The sequence below is a fragment of the Cheilinus undulatus genome, linkage group 13 (assembly GCF_018320785.1).
Source record: "Cheilinus undulatus linkage group 13, ASM1832078v1, whole genome shotgun sequence".
Taxonomy (NCBI): domain Eukaryota; kingdom Metazoa; phylum Chordata; class Actinopteri; order Labriformes; family Labridae; genus Cheilinus; species Cheilinus undulatus.
The window spans coordinates 2,100,689-2,114,833 of NC_054877.1; the positions used below are offsets into that span (position 1 = coordinate 2,100,689).

General features: G+C 42.2%; 1 protein-coding gene across 7 annotated transcripts in view; it reads left to right on the forward strand.

Moving 5' to 3' along the window:
- The first annotated feature begins 1,064 nt into the window (after positions 1–1,064).
- Positions 1,065–14,145, forward strand: part of LOC121520092 (NLR family CARD domain-containing protein 3-like) — a 43,921-nt gene continuing 30,840 nt past the window's right edge. For 5 of the 7 annotated variants that reach the window (XM_041803350.1, XM_041803354.1, XM_041803353.1 and 2 more), the window contains exon 1: positions 11,920–12,056. The gene's annotated coding sequence lies outside the window, so the exon portion shown is untranslated. Of the gene's footprint in view, positions 1,188–11,919; positions 12,057–14,145 lie in introns of those variants that run through there. The other 2 variants (XM_041803351.1, XM_041803355.1) reach the window with 2 other exon arrangements.

Here is a 14,145-nt window from a genome sequence, read left to right on the forward strand (position 1 = left end):
TGTTATGCTTGATTCATTTCTGACTTCTCAGAGAAGCCCAGTGAGGCGGCTCAAATTTGGGTGAATTCAGTTTGAAATTCCTCATTCCTGTTCAAAATGGTAAAACGTGGAGAGCTGACTGAAAATGAAAGAGTCCGCATTAAAGCACTTCATGATGCTGGATGGTCTCTGAGACAGATATGACAGGTGGTCTAATACATTTGTTAGGCACTGTATACCCTATATATATATATATATATATATATATAATTTTTATGTGGGCTATTGCATCCCATTTAATTACAGTGGATCAGCTAATCTGTGGATCTTCCTACATCTCTGGCTTTGGATTGTGGCTCTTGCTAAAGTATTTTAAGACAATATGGCTAAAAGATTGAGAACCACTGGTATAGACTGTCTTCAGACAGAGAAATATCAGCAGTAGGCAGAAATAAAGTTTAGTTTGATTTGGAAAGCATGAACATCCTGAAAGAAGGACAGAGAGGAGTTTTGAAACTATACATTTTACATCTTTTTCATGAACTCACTCCACATATAGACCTTTAAATACCAACTCATAAACTCACTCAGGATTTTATTAGAAAAAGGAAGACCTGCTGAAGGCTCAGGACAGGACAGATTTCTGGGGAAAAGAGAGTGAACCAGATAATAGGTCCTGATAAATGCTCTACAACTAATAATTAATAAATTAACTAACTTTCATCAGGACTGTTTGTCTGATGAAGGTGATAATTTGATCATGTGACATTGTGATAAGACAGCTAAAGAGAGAGAGATGCTCCAAACAGATCCAGACCCGTGACTGGATCCTTGTCCTCCTGAGTCCATTGAGGACTGTAGTCTCTGTACTGTCTGGATGCTCAAGGATTGATCTACCGAGGAGAAAAAAAAAGACTCTAATCTTACCAGGTGACAGCTTTGAATTCAAAGAAATGTTGGGACAGTGACTCTCTAATGCCCGACTACCAGTGAATGCAGCACCAGATGAGTGCAGTCCTCCCCCACTCTGAAGTTAACTTTCATTTTCATGTAGAAACGTCTCAAAGTGAGTGAGCAGTCATCAGGTCTACTCAGAAAAGTTCAGGTCTAACAGAAACCAGACTAATCCGGATCAACAACAACACTTCTTCATGTGTGTGGGACGGTAGCTCGGTCTGACGGAGCTCTGGGGGACAGAGGAAGACCAGGTATGGATTTAAAGTCTGACTTTAGTTTTCCTAAAGATTAGTTCAAGCTGAGACAGAGGATTTGGGGCGCAGTCACTCTCACTAATGGAGTTTTTCCACAATGGCTTTTGGCTGCGCCAAGCCAAACCAAGCTGTGCTGATTTGCATTTCCATCACCAGTTTGGCCGCACCATCCGTACCATGCCTGGGCGTTTTTGAGCCCCTAAGTGATCCAGAGAGAGAGCTAGACTCCATTCACACTGACTCAGACACTAAAACTAGCATTCTTTGATCAGACCATCAATACCAGGAAAAAACCTCTTTATCTAACAGGGGGCCCATGGAGGCCAGCAGAATAATCTATGTACACAGCAGGAATGACATTTTCAATCCATGATTGTATTGTTTGGTGGAAAGGTTTATTTATTATTGAGTTTAATAAATAGATAAATGATGAGAGAGAAAATGTTAATTCTGTGTAGGGGAGAGTGGGGTGAGTTGTGCCAGTTTTTACTCAAAGTGACTTAAAAGTGAGGCCATGACAGTAATGCCTGCAACTTAAGTAAGTACATATATTTCAGGATGTGGTGCATCTCTGGGAACAATAACTTTGTATCTGAAATAAACTGTTTAAGAAATATAGCTTTCAGAAAAAAGGTGGTCTCGTGGCACAACTTGTCCCCAGTGCAGGGTAAGTTGTGCCTTTGGGGAGAATACGTTGGGGTAAATTGTGCCAGTGATTATTGAAGATTATTGAAGTAAAACAGAACATTTTAATGTCATAAACTGTAACGCTGTATAAAAGCAAGACAAATTCAATACAAAATTACTCAATTAAGTTTTATTTAGATATCATTACCCTATTAAACTAATGGCATAAGACCCATTTTCTAGTTTTTGGGAGAACACAAAAACTTAAATACACAATATATGATATTTGTGAATCATTCAATAAAGTGATATAGGCCGATGTATGAACATCTCATTGTAACTTAGGCCACTTAAACACTGAATAAACTGCTCTTTAATAACAGTGCAAACCCAAAACTAAAATCAGTGTTAGCTAAATTAAACAAATGGCAGGTAAATCAAACACTGATGAGGCCCATCTCCTCACTCCTCCAGCTGTTCTTGGCCCTTCTTTACTGGGTTCTCTGTGTGTAGGTCTTGGTGTGTGGTTGTGTGGATTTGTTAGGGTAGGTGTGTCGGTGTGTGTGGGTCTGGGTGAGAGGGTGTGTGGGATAGGGTCTAGGCCTGCTGGTCTGGGATTTGTGTCTCTGGGTGTGTTGGTCTGCATGTGTGGGTCTGGGTTTGTGGGTATTTGGGTCTGGTTGTGTGGGTGTCAGGGTTTGGGTGTGTCTGTGGGTCTGGGTTCATGGGTGTGCCACAGGCACAACTTAACCCAGACTCTTTGGCACAAATCACCCCAGCCCCACTATTTTGAAAAACTAGCATGATCCAGCAGTTTAGAGTTAACATCATGCTAACTGTATAGACTCACTGTGTAGCCTACTAAAGCACTAAAACATGTGAAATGTTTTCAAACTTGTCTATAATTGTTCACACACAACAATCAAAAAACCTTGATCTTAGAAATTTTACTTTGAAAGGCAAAAAACAGTTTTTTGAGCTGAAATGTGCTTACCTCTCATGCCATGTGTCTGTCTTTTATGCAGGATGAGTAAAATGGATGGCTCTTCAAAAATATGTGGTCACATGACCAATTTCTTCTCTGGTTTTCTATAAACAATGGGTGGCACTACTTCCCCTCTGGCACAAATCAACCCAATCTCCCCTACATGGATAAATACCTCAAACAGTCCAGGCTTATTTATTCATATTCATTTATTTTCCTCCTAATATTAATATAGTCCATTAAATCACCAGTACTTTTACCACTGACATTTTTTTAATTCTTTGTTTCCAGCAAACTGTCTTATTATGCTGTAAAAAAACAGTATATCTCTGGGTTTATCAGGGTCCATTCTCTGGGTCTATCAGGGGTCCATTCTCTGGGTCTATCAGGGTCCATTCTCTGGATTTATCAGGGTTCAGTCTCTGGATTTATCAGGGGTCCATTCTCTGGGTTTAACAGGGGTCCATTCTCTGGGTCTATCAGGGGTCCATTCTCTGGGTTTACCAGGGTCCATTTTCTGGGTTTATCAGGGTCCATTCTCTGGGCTTATCAGGGTCCATTCTCCAGATTTCTCAGGGTTCAGTCTCTTGATTTTATCAGAGGTCCATTCTCTGGGTTTATCAGGGTCCATTCTCTGGATTTATCAGGGTTCAGTCTCTGGATTTATCAGGGTCCATCTTCCGGGTTTATCAGGGGTCCATTATCTGGGTCTATCAGGGGTCCAATCTCTGGGTTTATCAGGGGTCCATTATCTGGGTCTATCAGGGGTCCATTCTCTGGATTTATCAGGGGTCCATTCTCTGGGTTTATCAGGGGTCCATTCTCTGGGTTTATCAGGGTCCAATCTCTGGGTTTATCAGGGGTCCATTCTCTGGGTTTACCAGGGTCCATTTTCTGGGTTTATCAGGGTCCATTCTCTGGGTTTATCAGGAGACATTCTCTGGATTTATCAGGGTCCAATCTCTGGGTTTATCAGGGGTCCATTCTCTGGGTTTACCAGGGTCCATTTTCTGGGTTTATCAGGGTCCATTCTCTGGGTTTATCAGGAGACATTCTCTGGATTTATCAGGGTCCATTCTCTGTGTTTATCAGGGTCCATTCTCTGGGTTTATCAGGGTCCTTTCTCTGGATTTATCAGGGGTCCATTCTCTGGGTTTATCAGGGTTCTGGTCTCTGGGTTTATCAGGGGTCCATGCTCTGGGTTTATCAGGGTTCTGGTCCCTGAGTTTATCAGGGTCCATTCTCTGGGTTTATCAGGGTCCATTATGTGGGTTTATCAGGGTTCTGTTCTCTGGGTTTATCAGGGTCCATTCTCTGGATTTATCAGGGTCCATTCTGTGGGTTCATCAGGGTTCTGTTCTCTGGTTTTATCAGGGTCCGTTCTCTGGGTTTATCAGGGTTCTGGTCTCTGGGTTTATCAGGGGTCCATTCTCTGGGTTTATCAGGGTCCATTCTCTGGATTTATCAGGGTCCTTTCTCTGGGTTTATCAGGGTCCATTCTCTGGGTTTATCAGGGTTCTGGTCTCTGAGTTTATCAGGGTTTGTTCTCTGGGTTTATCAGGGTCCATTCTCTGGGTTTATAAGGGTCCATTCTCTGGGTTTATCAGGGTCCATTCTCTGGGTTTATCAGGGTCCATTCTCTGGGTTTATCAGGGTCCATTCTCTGGGTTTATCAGGGTCCATTCTCTGGGTTTATCAGGGTTCTGTTCTCTGGGTTTATCAGGGTCCATTCTCTGGATTTATCAGGGGTCCATTCTCTGGGTTTATCAGGGTCCTTTCTCTGGATTTATCAGGGGTCCATTCTCTGGGTTTATCAGGGTTCTGGTCTCTGAGTTTATCAGGGTTTGTTCTCTGGGTTTATCAGGGTCCATTCTCTGGGTTTATCAGGGTCCATTCTCTGGGCTTATCAGGGTACATTCGCTGAATTTATCAGGGTTCGGTCTCTGGATTTATCAGGTGTCCATTCCTTGGGTTTATCAGGGTCCGTTCTCTGGGTTTATCAGGGTTCTGTTCTCTGGGTTTATCAGGGTCCATTCTCTGGATTTATCAGGGGTCCATTCTCTGGGTTTATCAGGGTCCTTTCTCTGGATTTATCAGGGGTCCATTCTCTGGGTTTATCAGGGTTCTGGTCTCTGGGTTTATCAGGGGTCCATGCTCTGGGTTTATCAGGGTTCTGGTCCCTGAGTTTATCAGGGTCCATTCTCTGGGTTTATCAGGGTCCATTATGTGGGTTTATCAGGGTTCTGTTCTCTGGGTTTATCAGGGTCCATTCTCTGGATTTATCAGGGTCCATTCTGTGGGTTCATCAGGGTTCTGTTCTCTGGTTTTATCAGGGTCCGTTCTCTGGGTTTATCAGGGTTCTGGTCTCTGGGTTTATCAGGGGTCCATTCTCTGGGTTTATCAGGGTCCATTCTCTGGGTTTATCAGGGTCCATTCTCTGGATTTATCAGGGTCCTTTCTCTGGGTTTATCAGGGTTCTGGTCTCTGAGTTTATCAGGGTTTGTTCTCTGGGTTTATCAGGGTCCATTCTCTGGGTTTATCAGGGTCCATTCTCTGGGCTTATCAGGGTACATTCGCTGAATTTATCAGGGTTCGGTCTCTGGATTTATCAGGTGTCCATTCCTTGGGTTTATCAGGGTCCGTTCTCTGGGTTTATCAGGGTTTGTTCTCTGAGTTTTTCAGGGTTCTCTACTCTGGGTCTATCAGGGGTCCATTCTCTGGGTCTATCAGGGTCCATTCTCTGGGTTTATCAGGGTCCATTCCTTGGGTTTATCAGGGTTTGTTCTCTGAGTTTTTCAGGGTTCTCTACTCTGGGTCTATCAGGGTCCACTATCTGGTGTTAGAATTTTGGGCTGTTCTCTCATTGACAGAAGGACAACGAGAGCATTAGTTCTGCTTAAATGTTCGTTGACCCAAAGTTTTTTAAGGATTACATTTAAAGTTTACAAAATGTCACAAATATCACCGATCTGTGTGTCCCAGTGAGCTCTCAGAGCAGAGAGCTCAGGAAGTGTGTCTCTTTTTATCTTAAGGGGATGATTCTTCTACACTTCCTAGTGAGGAGGAGCCCTGTGAATACTTTCTCAGATGTTCATTAAGGCAATGAAAAGAAAGTCTAGAAAGAAGAAAATCGGAGTTTAGTGTATTCCAAAGAAGGTGATTGTTTTCCTTGTTTACAGGTCTTACAGCTCTGACCTGCTTAAAATGTTCCAGTAACAACAAGGAAGAATACAAAGAAGTTTTCCTCTTAATTAAATGATTCAACAATGCTTCGTTGTTTCCTGTGTTGTGAAAATGTCTCCCTAATCTTCTGGTAAACAAATGAAATGTATTTTGATGCTCCAGAAAACCACAGAGTGAGTGACAGTTTTGATTTACTCTGTTTAACAGCAGATAAAGAACTGCAGACGTTAAAAGGATGATGAAATACAGAGAGATGTGGCTTTGTCATAAAACAAATATTCATTATTTTTCTGGATTTCAGTGCAGTTCAACAAAAGCATATTCAGTGATTAAAACCATGTTGTTTCATCTTCTGTTATCATTCTGCCAAAGAAAAATTAAACTAGATCATTTAGGAGTTAAAGGATGGCCTAATTCAATGTTGTTAGTGACCGTGTCAGCACAATGTTACTATATACCAATCTGTTTATGTATTTTTCAACCATCAGAGGGTGCTGGTGTTTCTATGATGAGCTGCTTAATTCACTGAAGTGGTCTCATCCCATTATGGCCCAAATCCTTGAGCCTGCATTCTTGAAGTTTTCATGGGTGACATGACTGCAGAAATATGTCGGTCTGTAATGTTTTAATAGAGGTTTCTGTGGAAAAAAGGCTGTACAGGTGGTCGTTTTTACTGATCATTACCCAAATCCAGGAAATCCTGTTTTTTTGGTGAACTTTGCATAAACAGAGACTGTAAGCATTCATAAGTAGCTCTAATAATAAGTAAATAAAGTTTCCACCGGGGAAAATTCACACAACAGAAATAAATTCAGAAATAAAAGAAAGTTAAGGGCCTGACCTGTTGAGTTACCAAACTTCAAGTTAAATAATGCAGAGACATGGAAATGTTGGATAAAATTAAATCATGATGAAGATTGAGCTGTTCAGGCTGGAGGACACTGGGCTCTGTGCTTCACCTGCCCAAAACCATCCCAACAGTGAAGCATGGAGGTGGCAGCATCATGCTGTGGGGTTTATTCAGCAGCAGGGAAAGCTGAATGGAGGAAAGTAGAGAGAAATCATCAATGAGAACCTGTTCTAACATGACGATGACACACAGCCAAGACACTCTGAATGTCACAGAGTGGCCCAGTCAAAGGCCTGACTTGAACCCAGTCAAGTATCTCTGGAGAGACCTGAAAATGTCGATACACTGATAGTCCCCATCCAACCTGACTGAGCTTGAGAGGATCTGCAAAGGAGAACGGCAAAAATCCTAAATTCCAAAGCTTATTGCATCATGTTCAGAAAGACTTGAGGCCGTATAAACTGAGCAAAAGGTCTGAACACTTATGTCAATGTGATATTTACGTTTTTAACAGCTGATAACTGACGCTCTTTATTTCAAAGGCACAAAGTTGCTTTTCTGCATCTATAAGCAGCAGAACCACTCCTATTGGCTGGGAAGATATTTTTGAGAAATGTGAGACATTTTAGTTCACTGGTGAAAAACAGTAGGGATTTTTTTTGTTCTTCTTTTGGAGACTATCCCATCACTTCCCTTTTTTGTGGCCGTATGTGAAGCCTGCTTCCTTTACAGTTTCTCTTCTGCACACAAGCATAAAGAAAGACAAATGAAACTGTTAGTGACAAACAGAAAGCCTTTATTTTTTTAAGTAGAAAACAAAACTGCTGTTTTATTCATTATAATCCTGAGAATGCACAATCAAATATCTTGAGTGCACAACGGGGTGTGTCCAGGGCATTTTGCAATTGTCGTACATGGTGCAGTCCGGCGCAGCGTGGCGCACCCACGTCTCCGTCCCTCCCACCAGCGCAAGTGGCAAAGAGGGAGGAGAGAAGGTGTGAGTGGGTTTAACACAGCCGAGTGTAATCTTCACCAATCAAATGCACTGCGGGCAAGGCGCAGTGCTAATTTCACCTCGCCACCACCATGGACGAAGACAGCAGCAGCAGCTCCAGGCGGCCAAACTTCTCCCAGGAGGAAATTGATGTGCTGGTCCAGGAGGTCCAAGCTCGCAGTACCAGAATATATAGAAATGCTAACAGACCTCCACGGGCCGATGATGCAAAAACTGCCTGGGAGGAAGTTACTAATATTGTCAATCAAGTTTGCCCAGATATTCTGAGAGCCGCTGCCCAATGTAAAAAAAACGGTTCAATGATGTAAGGAGAAGGGCCAAAAAAAAAGCTGTCAGAGCAAAGAAGGCACACCGTGGGCACAGTGCGCTGGTAAGACCCGGTGTCGAAGAAGGTCAGAGCCGCTGTCACCTTTACAGCAACTGGGAGAGCGCAGGGGCCACCGGGCTGCGCAGCAGAGGCCACAATGCGCATCACCATGTGGACCACCTCGCGGAACAGATGTAATCTGTTCCTGTGTCATGAATAGGAGTACAAAATCAAGTGACAATTACATTAAACCCAGCAGCAGGCTAATCCAGGCATCATGCTTGTGATCCACCTGCAGTCCTGCTCTGTCATCACCAAATAGGAGAACCTTTGGTGATATATTCTCTCCCGGTATCTCCTCCTCATCCTCCTTGCAATAATGTACTCCATCTTTTTAGATCATGTTAAGAATAAAGATTAAAACAGAGAAATATGGGCAATCACAGGTAAATCCTTAAGACACTGACTGACTTATATTTTTTCAGCGAGCGTCTCTCTCTTTTTTCTTTTCTTTTGAATTTCATGAGATGACAGAAGCTGAATATATACTCCGTATCGGATGCCGTGGCTGTTTGTGGTTGGCTGAGAGATGTGAATTTGCTAGTTTTTATCACTCCCAGCTGCCATCAGGTTGAGTTTCAATTACGCGTGACAAACATCTTTGATCTGACATCAGATGTGACGGGACAATTTATATAGATACAAATGTATATGCTGATTCAGATGGTTACATTAAATAGTGGTTGCTGTGATTGTTTATTGCATTGAAATGTGCCTGACACTCTGGAAACCTGCCTTTGAGGTTTTTTTGAGGTGTGCACACTGCACGTCTGTCAGCCAAATGACCACTACACCGGGTGCGCTTCACCTGCGCCGAGAATAGACCAGGCTGGAGTTGGCGGGCTTTCAGTGCACCTTCCGCGCAATGTTTTGGCGCGAAATTGTCACTGTGCCAAGCTGAATCTGTCGACACCTCCCCCTGGTGCGCCGCCACACCCATCTCGGTGCAGCCTGGTCTACCAAATTGGCTGCGCACGGTGGTGCACCGGATGGAATTACCACTGCGCAGGGTGCACCACGCTCCTCCACCCTGCGCCACCCTGCGCTGTGCCTTGAAAATAGAGCCCGTAGTGTTTCAGGAGGGTGGTCATAGAAGCGGCAGTCTGGTGTTGAAATATAGAGAAACATATCAGCATTTTATTCTGTCTGAATATACAATGATGAAATGCAGTTTACAGTGGGACAGAAGAAGCTGCTCACACACGTCAAAAAGGAAAACAAAGGTTCTACATTTATTCTTCTCACTACAGAGGGCAAATCAGATGCTTCACAACAGACCTTGTTTTTATTTTAAACCAGGAAGAGGACTAGCTCTTCCCACAAAAAGCCCCCCCAATGTACAGAAACCATTTCCCAATTAAATAAAATAGACAAGAAAAATGAATCTAGTCAATACAGAATGTGAGAAAATTCATCTTTGTGATGCTTTTTCTTTGACAACAGAAATAAACTAAGTCCTTCATGAAAACAGAGAAAAAACAAAATAAAAAAAGAAAAGTGTTTTGTACAATATCCTGTGCTGCCAGTAGGGGGCAGAGAGACAATAATAATTTTCAAGGTCTGGTGAAGGACTGTGGGAGGTGGATGGATGGTGGCTCCAGCCTGGTGTGCAGAGAAAAGAGGGGGTACAGGTCAGGTTGGGGGGGTCTTTACATGCTGTAGCCAAATCCTGGCTGAGGTGCTGTCTGACTGGATCCTGCAGGCGCCTGGGAGCCATAGCTGTAAGCCTGCTGAGGGGCCACGGGTACACTGGGGCCGCTGTCAGCATCAGCTGGGGTGTGCCTGCAAGAAAAAAAAAATAATAATACACAGGAGAGGTTAAATCTCATCTGTCTGAAAATGAATCACAGCTATGTTATAAAATATTAATAATAATTATTATTATAGTGGAGAAACTGCATTTAACAGAGTAGGTATACGAGTAGAGCTTGACAGTCATGAAGTTTTGATTTATTATCTCCACCAAGGAGGTTATGTGATCGGGTGGGTTTGTTCGTTCATTCATTAGTTTGTTTGTTAGCAGCATAACTTAAAAAGTTGCAAACGGATTATGATGAAATTTTCAGGAATTGTCAGAAATGGCACAAGGAAGAAGTGATTAGATTTTAGGAGTGATCCGGATGACCATCTGGATCCAGGAATTTTTTAAAGGATTCTGTACTATTGGGAGATAGGGCTAATGGCGGAGGTCTGCGCTTTTCTTGTTGATTCTTTGTTGAAATTCCTCATCTTCACAACAATAATTAGAGGAGCTGGAAAAAAATCAGTTCATGTCAGAACTGATTAAAAATCTATAGGATCCCCCCTGGTGGAAGAAGTCTCTGAAGCATTGAATCGGTGGTCTAGTCTACCTATATCAATGATAGGACGAATAAATATCATAAAAATGATAACTCTACCTAAATTTTGTATTAATTCCAAACTCTTCCTTTACCATTACCAAACCTCTTTTACAACAAACTCAATCAATTATTTAGCCAGTTCATTTGGAATAGCAGGAACGCTTGACTTCATCTAAAATGATTATATTTGCCTTGTGAAAGGGGGGGACTTCAACTTCCTAATCTAAGATGGTATTACATGGCTGCACAGTTGACATCAGCATCACACTATTTTTGTTTAACCTCACCTCCAGCCTGGGTCGGGATTGAGCAAACCTCCATCCCAGACTTGGCTTTAAAAGTTTATCTATACTCCTCAGATATTAAGACATTAAAAAGATGGACAAAAAATCCTCTTCTGAAAAATACCATTTCAGTTTGGCATGAAGCACATAAACATGTTGGTGGTGTGCCAGAATTGTCTCAGTTCACTTCTATTTGGGGTAATGAGCCGTTTACACCAGGGAAAAAAGATGGAGGATTAAAGTCTTGGAGTATAAAAGGCATTCAGAAAATAAAAGATCTTCATCAGGATGGAATTTTGCTTACTTTTGAGCAATTAAGTGAGAAATACCAAATTCATCAAAAACATTTCTTTAAATATTACCTCTCTAAGTATTATAATTTATGGATGTCTAACACTGAACATTCGGCCATGGATAGATTGAATGCATGGAAAGTTGATATCCAAGAAGACATTAATGAGGAAACATGGAGAGAAGCATGTTTAAAGGCCCAAAAGCAGACGATAAATACAAGGTTCATATTACTGCAATATAAATGGTTGATGAGGACATACTTAACTCCGGTCAAACTTCATCACGTGTCTGCTAACATTCCAGATACTGTAATACATGTTTTGATGAGAAAGGTACCCTTCTTCACTGTTTATGGGAATGTACAACAATTCAGAAATTCTGGAAAGATGTTATAAAACGTTTATCAGAGGTGTTTGGCATCAAGGTTCAGGACTGTTTGTCGGATGAAGGAAAGGATTTGATCATGTGACATTGTGATAGGACAGCTGGAGAGAGAGATGCTCCAAACAGATCCAGACTCATGACTGGATCCTGGTCCCGAGTCCATTGAGGACTGTAGTCCCTGTACTGTCCAGATGCTCATGGATAGATCCACAGAGGAGGAAATTAAAAAACACCTTACCTCCCCAGCTGACAGCTTTGAATTCAAAGAGAAGTTGGGACACATCGGACATTTCTAGGAGTAAATCTCTAATATCTGACTACCCATGAATGCAGCATCAGATGTGCACAGCACTTCCCACTCTGAAGTTACTTCTGTTTTAATGCAGAAACATCTCAAAGTGAGTGAGCAGTCATCAGGTCTACTCAGAAAAGTTCTAATGGAAACCAGACTAATCCAGATCAGCGACAGCACTTCTTCATGTGTGTGGGACGGTAGCTCGGTCTGACAGAGCTCTGGGGGACAGAGGAAGACCAGGTATGGATTTAGAGTCTGACGTTAGTTTTCCTCAGGGGCGGAGCTAGACCTTGCCAACATTAGGGGCTTAGCCCAAGAGGGTCCAGGGGCATTCTCCCCGAGAGATTTTTCCTGCTTTACAGACACTTTTAACTGATTTGAAGCCATTTGTATTCATTGAATGCACATGTTTTATTTAGGAGAACTTAAAGTTCCTCTTAGAAACAGTGTTTATGATTTTAAAGTGTTGAGTCTGTACCTGTAACCTAATTATGTATGTTTGTTTTTTTTCCAAAGGTAAATAGAATAACAGAATCTAAAAACTGTCCTCATCTATAGGTACTATGTGATCTGTTCCTTTCTGACTCTCTCTGTTTTCTGCTCTCTCTTCCTCCTCTAATCTTCTTTCATTCTCTCCCTTTCTCTCTCTGCTCCACTCTTTTACTCCTGGATGGAAGTTTGCTCCACTGAAAGAGGAAAATAGAAAAACAATGAGCTTTTAGATTTATGACCATGATATTACCATTAAAGATCAAGTTTTACATGTATCTTAGTCTCATCAACTCTCTGCTATCTTTTCTGTAACTGCCTCTCTTTCACTTCCTCTTCTCTACCTCCCAATTCTCCTGTTTTTTACATTTTCTTTCACTTCATGTTTCATGATTCCTCAAATCTGAATGCATCCTCAGCCTTTTCTTAATAATTCTCCTCATCACACATGTCCTTCCCTTTTTTCCTGACGTCTGTTGTTTCTCTCCCTCCTCTTCATCAGCTCTCCTCTTCTCTAGAATCTTCTTCTTCAGCTGTGAGGGGTTTTACCGTCCTTTCCTCATCTTTTCTTTACAGCTGTCCTTCACTCAGCACCTTTATTTATTTTTATCCTTCCATGAACTAAAAACTACTAAAAAGTAAACCACACCCACAGGTACCAGCCAGGCATGAAGGATTTTATTCAGACTTGTGTGGGGCGTCCTCCCCCAGAAATCTTTGAACTTTAAAAGATTTATTTCTATATTGTGGTGTGTTTTACACTGTTGTTTTCACTAAAAATGAAGTGGCTAAATTAACATTCTCAAGTGATCTGTTTCCACATTATTGGAGTCGAATAGGTCAGACAATAATAATAATAATAACACATTTTATTTATAATGCACTTTTCATTAAGGAAAATCTCAAAGTGCTACAGAGTACGCTAAAAATCAAAAGGACATAAAAACACCAAATCAATAAGATCAGAAAGAGTAAAAACAGCATTAAAAGCAGTTTGGAAAGGCCTGTGTGAACAGAAAAGTCTTAAGACCTTTTTTGAAAGAGTCCAGAGCCTGAGGATTGGAGCCGTGGGACCGGAGGTGTCGAGAGGATGTGTGCGGGGTGAGGAGGTCTTTGAGGTAGACTGGGGCGTTGCCATGGATGCAGAGGTGGGTGAGGAGAGCAATCTGATAGTGGATTCTGGAGGTTATTGGGAGCCAGTGGAGGTTCTGAAGAATGGGGGTGATGTGTTCATGTTTGTGGATTTTCATGAGAATGCGGGCAGCACTGTTCTGGATGAATTGAATTTTTTGAAGGTTTTTTTGGGGTATTCCAATGAGCAGGCTATTGCAGAGTAGTCAAGCCTGGAGGAAACAAAGGCATGAATGAGTTTCTCAGCATCAGCAAAAGTCAGGGAAGGGCAGAGCCTGGAAATGTTCTTAAGATGGAGGAAGCAGGTTTTGTACAGATATTTGATGTGATTTCCAAAAGTGAGATGTGGGTCGAGCTTTACACTGAGGTTGGTTACTGTGTTTGAGAGGGGGATAAGGAGATGGTGGTTATGGAGGAAGATTGGACCTGATGGGGGGTGCCGATGAGAATGGCTTCAGTTTTTGAGCTGTTCAGCTGGAGGAAGTTTCAAGTCATCCACGCCTTTATTTCCTCCAGGCAGTTGGAGAGGGAGGGGAGAGGGGGTGAGGAGGATGTAGGTGGTGATGGAGAGGCTGGAGTAGAGGAGGGGTTAGGGTCAGTCCTCAGGTATAGCTGAGTGTCATCAGCATAGCAATGGAATGATATTCCATGCCGGCTGATGACACGACCCAGTGGCAGCATGTAGAGGATGAATAGTAGGGGTCCTAGG